This window comes from Schistocerca americana, chromosome 2 (assembly GCF_021461395.2).
Source record: "Schistocerca americana isolate TAMUIC-IGC-003095 chromosome 2, iqSchAmer2.1, whole genome shotgun sequence".
NCBI classification, from domain to species: Eukaryota; Metazoa; Arthropoda; class Insecta; order Orthoptera; family Acrididae; genus Schistocerca; species Schistocerca americana.
This window is the reverse complement of record NC_060120.1, coordinates 716093497-716103449: the sequence shown is the minus strand read 5'-3', so window position 1 is coordinate 716103449 and position 9953 is coordinate 716093497. Positions and strand designations below refer to the sequence as shown.

General features: G+C 42.4%; 1 pseudogene; it reads left to right on the top strand.

Annotated features, from left to right (window-relative positions):
* The first annotated feature begins 9569 nt into the window (after positions 1-9569).
* Positions 9570-9688, top strand: LOC124597554 (annotated as a pseudogene).
* Positions 9689-9953: the final 265 nt, after the last annotated feature.

Genomic DNA, 9953 nt, shown 5'->3' with positions numbered 1-9953 from the left:
CATTGGTTATTCGCCTAAAGTTAACGCATTTTTGTTCCATGTCTTCTTCACAAGTTCATGGACCATTTTTGTATGTGGAGAAAGCAGTGACTCATTTAGTGTACCAGGACCTGGTGCAGCGACGGCTTACGCCACAATTACAGTAAGTCCGCAGCTCGTGGTCGTGCGGTAGCGTTCTCGCTTCCCACGCCCGGGTTCCCGGGTTCGATTCCCGGCGGGGTCAGGGATTTTCTCTGCCTCGTGATGACTGGGTGTTGCGTGATGTCCTTAGGTTAGTTAGGTTTAAGTAGTTCTAAGTTCTAGGGGACTGATGACCATAGATGTTAAGTCCCATAGTGCTCAGAGTCATTTGAACCATTTGAACAATTACAGTAAGACGCTGGCATCTCCCTTCCCAACAAGATTGTACTTCACCAGGTTTCCTATCAAGCGTTCATGATTACCTCAATGCAAGACTGCCTCGGATTGGATTGGATGTGCCTTCTTTCATCATGGCTCTCCTCTTCTTGAGGGACCCCATGGTCGCCTGGGTTAACTCCATGTCATTTGTTCTTATGGGGTTATGTCAAAGGTCGTGGGTTCCTGCCTCCAATGCCACTTAATTTCGAAGAGTTGCAAGAACAGATAATTAATGCAGTTGCTGATATCAGTCATGACTTGTTGGAACGTGTATTGCAAGAGTTTGGCTACCGGTATCGTATTCACGTTCGTCGCATTAGGAACAATGCCCATAATGAGAGGCTGTGAACTGAGTTATAAACTAGGAGAGCTGTTCTGTTCATTTATATGTAGCGTATTTCGTGAACATTTCATGTATCTGCACCATTTCCAACATGTGTAACGTCTTCCGTCTGTCGATCACCAACCACAGAAATACTTTCGTTCGTTGCTTTGTTGAACATACAACAAGTCAGCCGTTTTTAGCTCAGTCTTGCATACAGATAAAGCAAACACACGGACGAGTTGGAATAGCTATTTTCCCAACCTAAATACTCAAGGAACAATGCGGCCTACACACGACTAAAAGTTCCAAATTAATCTGAGAGAAAATTGTAGGCCACTGGCAGATTCGTATGCTGTTCTAGAACGACCTACAGGCGCTTTCTGCAAGGATGTTATGCAGTACACACTTCTAGACTTCGCTGCAAGATGTGTACCCGTGAATAGGAGGAAGAGTGTGATTTATGTATGGGACGATTCTAACATTGTTCGAGGGGCACTGAATGATATCTTCCAAGACAGATGGATATATAGCAGAGGAGCACTCGCCCCCTTTGCACGTCTTCTAGACGCAAGCGCTTTGGATTATTATCTGTGGGGCCACTTAAAACTGTTGGGTTATGCAACTGACGTTCCAAAGCAGAGATTCTTCAGTAACGTGTCTTGAAAATTTCTGAAACCATTTCACGCTGTCCTGAGATGTTTCGAAGGACGTGTTATTTCATGATAATATTATGTAAACTGAAGGTGGAGGAAGGGGGGCGGGGAGGAGGGAAAGAAAGGGAAGGAGCTAATGATATCAGCTGCCTCGAGACTTCACGTGGAATCAGGGGTGACAAGTGAAAATGTGTGCTAGACTGGGACTCGAACCTGGGGGACGGGGACTGCAGGTAGTGAGGCGCTAGGCGAGAATGTGAGTCGACCGGGGAGCGTGCTGAGATAGTCCGCGAATTTGCTATAGCACTGTGTCTGGATGGAGCAATGTTTGACACAACTGCTAAGCAGGCAGAAGATCGTGGGTTCGATTACTGCTCAGGCACTGATTTTCACTCGTCAACTCTCATTACGCTTAGAGTCCGGATGCAACTGATATCCTCAGTTCCTCTCCTTTCCTTCAGGCTCGCCCTCCTGTACCTTCAATTTAAATAATATGTATCACAGCTGCGGAATCTGCGTGGTTTCCGTTCTTTCGGACATGTCCGAAAGAACAGACATAACATTCACATCATTATAATATTACTAAGACTAGTAACAGGTCACATAGGTAAAGCGTAATCAATCTGTAAAGTAGATAGCTTAAAAATAGTGCAGCCGTACTAGAGTATTGCTCAAGTAAGTAGTATCTGTGCGAAATCGGACAAACGAGAGATATTGAACGCATAGGAAGAAGCACAGTACGACTGGTCACAGTTTTGTTTGATCCACAAGAGTTCGTCACGGAAATGAGAAACTTGAACTGGCAGACGTTTGAAGATAGCAACCATCGCTCGAAAGCCTACTTACGTGGTTTTAAGAATCAGTTCAATCTAGGAATGTATGGCAATCCCATACGTATCCCTTCCATTGGGCCAGTAGAAACAGGATTAGACTAATTACAACACACGTAGAAGCATTTAAACAGTCGTGCTTCCTGCGCTCCCCGCGAGAGTGGAACGGAAAGAAACTTTAATTTTTCCGTAGCTCCGAAATATAGTAACGTATGTGGTGTTAAACGATTTAAATACTGTGAAGTTGTGTATGATGAATATTAAAAGACAAAACTTACACAGGCGATGGCACGAAAGAGCAGCCACTGGAACTGTATTGTGAGACAACCGTTGTTCGTTTCGTAGTTTTAATCTCTCCGAACTAATTAAACGCACTGGTTTCAGTGATTAAAATGAACGCTTCTCACGTTCGTATGACGAGAATTTTAAAGAAGTAAGACGGAAGCAACCACTGCAAAATATCTGGTCCCGATAAAAATCGGTCACCAGTGACAGAGAACGGTAAACAGTAATATCGATGCAAAGACTCAAAAATAATTAATGTGACGGTGTGTGTGCAATGCGTCACACGATAGCTATGATACACCTCTCTTTGTGGGGTAAGTAAACTATGGCTACAACGGGCGGTTTGCTGTGACGCACGTTACGAGTGGCAAATGACAATCGTGAGCGCTGCCACGTGGCAATGTAATAACACAAAAGCACAAAGAGATTATGAGTTTCGGAGAGATTGTTATCATTGGAAAATCAGTAGTAAGGCGACTTGCGTGCAACATTGACATTATTCAGCCACTCGACATTACAATTCGAACGTTTTTTAAAGCAGAAATACGTTAAGCTGTCCGTCACAAAAGTGTCAGCACCTGGAGGAGCATCTTTAAAACCAGGAAGGTAAGATGAAACTGATAATGACAGACAGTTAACTGGAGTGACTTAGAAATTAGTGAAGTGACATTGTGAAGACCATGTTTTCGTTTCTCCCAGCCGAAAAGTCTCTTGAAATAAAATAGAGAGTGCAGCACAGTCCTGGTGAGGTATTAGTCCAGTACAAAAATTCAATTCCAATCTATTGACATATGCTGCAGTGTTGCCACGCACCTATGCATGGGCAGCTGTCCTTGTAGATATTTGTTATCCACTGGAAATTTTTATCTGTACAACTGCTCAAGACAAGTTAAAATTTTACAAACTGTAATTCATTCAGAATAATTTTTCTGTTCAGTTTTGTTCGTATTTATTAGTTTTTCCGGCATATTCTAGCAAAAACTAACTACTTTGTGGGATGAGTGTGTGATATACTAACGTCTTTTAAAAGCAGTATACGAGGTATGTTCAAAAAGTTACGAAAATAACGATCATATAAAATTAATCGCCTGATGCTCGAGTATCATGTCGTTTTTGGAAACCCAAAATCTACTATGTAGGAATCAACATGGATTCCGGAAACAGCGATCGTGTGAGACCCAACTCGCTTTATTTGTTCATGAGACCCAGAAAATATTAGATACAGGCTCCCAGGTAGATGCTATTTTTCTTGACTTCCGGAAGGCGTTCGACACAGTTCCGCACTGTCGCCTGATAAACAAAGTAAGAGCCTACGGAATATCAGACCAGCTTTGTGGCTGGATTGAAGAGTTTTTAGCAAACAGAACACAGCATGTTGTTATCAATGGAGAGACGTCTACAGACGTTAAAGTAACCTCTGGCGTGCCACAGGGAAGTGTTATGGGACCATTGCTTTCCACAATATATATAAATGACCTAGTAGATAGTGTCGGAAGTTCCATGCGGCTTTTCGCGGATGATGCTGTAGTATACAGAGAAGTTGCAGCATTAGAAAATGGTAGCGAAATGCAGGAAGATCTGCAGCGGATAGGCACTTGGTGCAGGGAGTGGCAACTGACCCTTAACATAGACAAATGTAATGTATTGCGAATACATAGAAAGAAGGATCCTTTATTGTATGATTATTTGATAGCGGAACAAACACTGGTAGCAGTTACTTCTGTAAAATATCTGGGAGTATGCGTGCGGAACGATTTGAAGCGGAATGATCATATAAAATTAATTGTTGGTAAGGCGGGTACCAGGTTGAGATTCATTGGGAGAGTGCTTAGAAAATGTAGTCCATCAACAAAGGAGGTGGCTTACAAAACACTCGTTCGACCTATACTTGAGTATTGCTCATCAGTGTGGGATCCGTACCAGATCGGTTTGACGGAGGAGATAGAGAAGATCCAAAGAAGAGCGGCGCGTTTCGTCACAGGGTTATTTGGTAACCGTGGTAGCGTTACGGAGATGTTTAATAAACTCAAGTGGCAGACTCTGCAAGAGAGGCGCTCTGCATCGCGGTGTAGCTTGCTCGCCAGGTTTCGAGAGGGTGCGTTTGTGGATGAGGTATCGAATATATTGCTTCCCCCTACTTATACCTCCCGAGGAGATCACGAATGTAAAATTAGAGAGATTAGAGCGCGCACGGAGGCTTTCAGACAGTCGTTCTTCCCGCGAACCATACGCGACTTGAACAGGAAAGGGAGGTAATGACAGTGGCACGTAAAGTGCCCTCCGCCACACACCGTTGGGTGGCTTGCGGAGTATAAATGTAGATGTAGATGTAATTTAGCGCCAATGGTGTGTCAGAGCGAAATGCAGTTAGCATCCCTGTACACGCCTGTGTTTATTGCATAACTGCCGGAAGTCACGTTGTTGTGTGTCTATTAGTTATTGTTCAGTGCTAATAGAGTAGACCGTTGTGTTACACAGTTTGCGAATTTCGAGTTGGCCGAGTTAGAGGAGCAACGCGTCTGCATTAAATTTTGTGTGAAACTCAAGAAAACCTTTACAGAGACACACCGCATGACGCAGAAAGCCTACGGTGATGAGTGCTTAAGGCGTACTCGAGGTTACGAATGGTTCACACAATTTGGAAATAGCCAGACGGAAGTTAAAGACGATCCTCGTTCAGGACGCCCTTCGATGTCTACCGACGACGCTCAGGTCAGGAACGCCAAAGAAATTTTGTGTGTCAATCAAAGATTGACTGTCCGAGAGATTTCAGAAGAATGTAACATTTCAATTGGATAATGTTAAGAAATACCGACACAGCATCTTGGAATGTATCGTGTTGTCGCCAAGTTCGTCCCACGGCTCAGGAGTCAAGACCAGAAGGATCTCCACCTCGCAATCTGTGAAGAGCTTTTGGATGAGAACGGGATGTTCCTTTAGAGAATTATATGGCCCCTATTTTTATTTCCAAAGTTGAGAATCCCATTGAAAGGACGAAGATTTGCAACGATAGATGTGATGAAAGAAAATTCGCAGTCGGCGCTCTGCGCGATCCGGCAAGATGGGTACCAAGACTGCTTCCGGAAGTGGAAACGGCGTTAGGAGCGGTGTATCAATTTTGGGGAAGAGTATTTCGAAGGAGACCATACACAATATGTAAAAGGTAATCTTAGAAAAATTTTATGGACGAAGTTTCGGAATTTTTTGAAGAGACCACGTATGTACCCATTTTTCTTTTTTCGAATTATTGGGGTTCTAGTTATCAATGGTGGCGGTGTATCATTTCAAAGACAGTCCACACTGTTGCCAGTTTTTCTCCTCCCGTCCACCGCCTCCCTATGACATCAGGCGCTGTCCCCAGATTTCCCCTCCTCCAACCCTCTGACGTTGGCCAATTGCCCTATGTTTAAAATAGCACGAAATTCAAAATTTGTTGGGAAATTCAAACAATGATGGAATATTCTGTATTCCTATTGTGTGTGTGTGGGGGGGGGAGGTGAGAACAGCCCGATTTGTCCTCCCCCTCCCTCACATCTGTGGGCCAATTATGTGGCTTAGAAAATGGCAGGAAGACAAAACAGTTGGGTGGGACAATGTCCTTTTTGTTGGGTATTAAGCTCATTAAATACAGTATCATAACTCAAAAAAAGTGGTGTTATTCAGGAGGAGAATTTAAAATTTTTAAAGGACTACAGTTTCAAGACCAAAAAATTTAAAGGCATTAAATTTGACTATTCGAGAAAATAAGTCACTTCAATAATTATGAGAGTATCAAATTTATTTTATTTGTTTCCAAAACTATGTTATGAGGCCCAAAGTGCCCCAGATGCACACTTATGTAATAGTTACTAGAAACATTATGCTCGAAGCACCACACAAATCAAAATCCGACATTTTAGTCACGAACTTGGATCATATTAGTTGTAGTTACGTCACTGGTGCCCATGACTCCCTACGCACTGAAATAGTCCCATCACGTGCAACAAAATCTAGGCGTCAGCTGTGGACTGTCATCAGTAATCTGAAGATAATTTCATTGCTTATTAACATATCACTGAGTGTGTGAAGGTATGTAGTAGTGTGTGTAACCCTTCGGGATGAAATTCTCTGCCAATAAATCCTGAACGTCTTCTTTCTTCTTAGAACCTAAGCTTGATTAGAAAGAAAGGTTGATTTTAGAGCCACTTCTTCCATTATCTTTCTTTTCTTAGTTAAGATTATTTCTTGCGCATCTCTGCTCTGCTGTAGAAGTGATTAAAAACTAGCAAACCCGGCAATGCTTCGCAATTGCTGTATATGTAAGGGAACTGCATGAACACCCTAAATTCCTTGTCCCTCTCTCCCTCTGTCTCTCTCTCTCTCTCTCTCTCTCTCTCTCTTTCCATGCATCTTCTCCTTCCCCCATCTCTATGTGCATAATCTCCTCCCCTTCTCTGTCCATCTGCTCTTCCTCTTCACCCTCTCCCCCTCTCTATGCCCATTTCCGTGTAAATGTTCGTTAGAGTATCATTTAAATATTTTTAATAAATCGGCGGAAGCATTTCGAGATTTATGGTAACCAGGCTTACCCTTTATACATTACATGTATACGTATATATTATGTATATTACAAAACTATATAGCATTTGTCCGTCCGGACGTCCGTTAGGCCGCGCGTGATTAGCCGAACGGTCTAGGCGCTGCAGTCATGGACTGTGCGTCTGGTCCCGGCGGAGGTTCGAGTCCTCGCTCGGGCACGGGTGTGTGTGTGTTAGTCCTTAGGTTAATTTAGCTTAAGTAGTGTGTAAGCTTAGGGACTGATGACCTTAGCAGTTAAGTCCCATAAGATTTCACACACGTTCGTTCGTTCGAACGTCCGTTAGACTGTCGTGTAAAAACTTGTAGTAAATCAGTGACGATCTTTTCCTGAATTTTTTTTATGAAAACATGTCACAGCAGAGCTATCAAACTGAACGCAATTCTTTTTTTATTTTCTTTTTCGTACCAAAAATACAATTACCATCTACAATTGCCACACAGAAAAAGATCATCCGAATCAATCGAGCCGTTCTCAGGCAATGATCTTTCACAACTGATTTTAATTTCCGACTTTTCTGGTGGATTTTCCAAAAATTTTCTTTTATACAAGTCTTGTCCTGACGATAACGAACGCAATAAAAAAATCAAATAACGGTTAAGTCGTCCTCAGGTGATGATCTTTCATACATGCGACAGTTGATTTTTATTTATATAGGTAAGGAATACTAAGAGTCACTAGTAATTTTGACATCTTTTACATCTGTCAGTTTCAAAGGTTTCAGCTTAAGAGGACCGACCACTATGTATTTTACATCATAGAAGTCCTCATGTCATAATTCGTGCACATGGAAAGGTTCGCCCTGTTTTTCTGCAGATCGTACAGCAGCTACAAACCCTTCAGAGGTATAAATTGGTCCATCTCTAAACTGCCGCTTCGTTTGTCGCTTAGTCAGAGAATGATCTGAATCTCCTTCATTCTGAGTGCACCCTTTTATAAGACATTTGTGGGAAATGGTTATTATTCCAAGAAAACTAACTGCATAAAAATACAGGTCCAACATAAATTTATTTCCTTGTTGGCCAGCAAAATTATCAGAATAGATGACTTCTCCATCGCTTGTGTTAGCTTTCTATTTTAAATACATTAACACACATGAACATTACTGATTCACTCTACGATGACCATTTGACTCATCCCAAACAAAGCAATCACGCGCATTTGTGTTGAGGTCATAAATACTGAAGTTTCAGACATTTAGTTTGGATTTATAATTAAATGAGGAAACATCAGCCTTTGGCAACTGTACAGGGTGGTCAGAAACAGTTTGATACGTTGCGCTGTTTCGAAGTTAATTAACAATGAAGTTATACAATCACACCGTTGCGCGTGCAAGTTCAAGCGACCCGCCAGATTCAGTTAGGGTCAGTTGGTTTCAAAGTGTAGATGATAGCGGACGAGACAGCTCAGCCTTTGGCTCCGATTCGATCCTTAGTGCCATCCCATATTCAATTTTTGTATCGCTTTCTTGTTCGGTTTTAGGAAACCAAAAGAAGAACACGTTTGGCGGCACCGTCTGATGTGGGGCGCCAGAATTCGCACACGCAATGGCCTTATTGGTTAACTTCAGTGCTAATTAACTCAGAAACGGTGCAACGTATCAAATTTGTTTATTAACAATCATTACTCAGCATAACCTAATCTGTAACTTTTCAGAAGGTTTCTGATCATTCTGTATAAAAGAAAGTTAGTACACCTGGAAAGACGATGTCGATTTTGATCCGATGATGGCATAGTACAAACTGCAGCCTCGTTTTCCTTCAAACACTGCTTTGTCCTATCTGGTTCCTTCGCTACTGCCTCTTTTGCTTCATTCAGCTTAATACCAACAAGGTCTAGCTAAACCAGCATTTTACCACGAGAAGATGACGTGGTCTGCAGAGATCGGGGAATAATGAAATCGTTCAGTGTAAAAAATAAATAATCTTCGTCTGTTTCAGTACTGGTTCAACCAGTTCTAACAATAATAGCATAATTAAAAATAATCGAATGGTATTCCCTAAAAAGGATACGTTCTTTGTAACAAGAACGATATACTGGCATCTTGTACATAATTTTTGCATCAATTTACATCGTGATTTATGGGAATAAGGTCAAAAGTTTATACAAGAACGAGTAAAATATCTATTTATCGGGGCAAGAACGTTGTATTTCAATTTCAATTTAGTAGCCGGCCGGAGTGGCCGAGCGGTTCTGGGCGCTACAGTGTGGAACCGCGCTACCGCTACGGTAGCAGGTTCGAATCCTGCCTCGGGCATGGATGTGTGTGATGTCCTTAGGTTAGTTAGGTTTAAGTAGTTCTAAGTTCTAGGGGACTGATGACCTCAGAAGTTAAGTCCCATAGTGCTCAGAGCCATTTGAACCATCAATTTAGTACACATACCGTTTGGGTGGATACCGTCTAAATAATGTTATGCATGTGAAATTCTATCACATAAAATAATTACTTATCTCACAACAAGGGTGTCACAGCTCCAAATATGTCACTCTTTAAAACCCACGCCAACAGCCTTGCTGCAGTGGCAACACCGGTTCCCTTCTGACCACCGAAGTTAAGCGCTGCCAGGCTTGGCTAGAACTTTGATGGGTGACTGTCAAGGTCTGCCGAGTGCTGTTGGCAAGTGGGGTGCATTCAGCACTTGTGAGACCAATTGAGTAGCTAGTTGACTGCGAACTAGCGGCTCTGGTCACGAAAATTGACGAGGACTGGGAGAACATTGTGCTGACCACATGCCCCTTCATATGCACACCTAGTGAAGCATCTGACTGAGGATGACAAAGTGGTCGGTCAGTACTGTTTGGCCTTCTGGGCCTATTCAGATGGAGTTCAGTTCTTATTAATATCCACAGTAGTGTGTATTCCACACAGCTCCAACTATAATGGT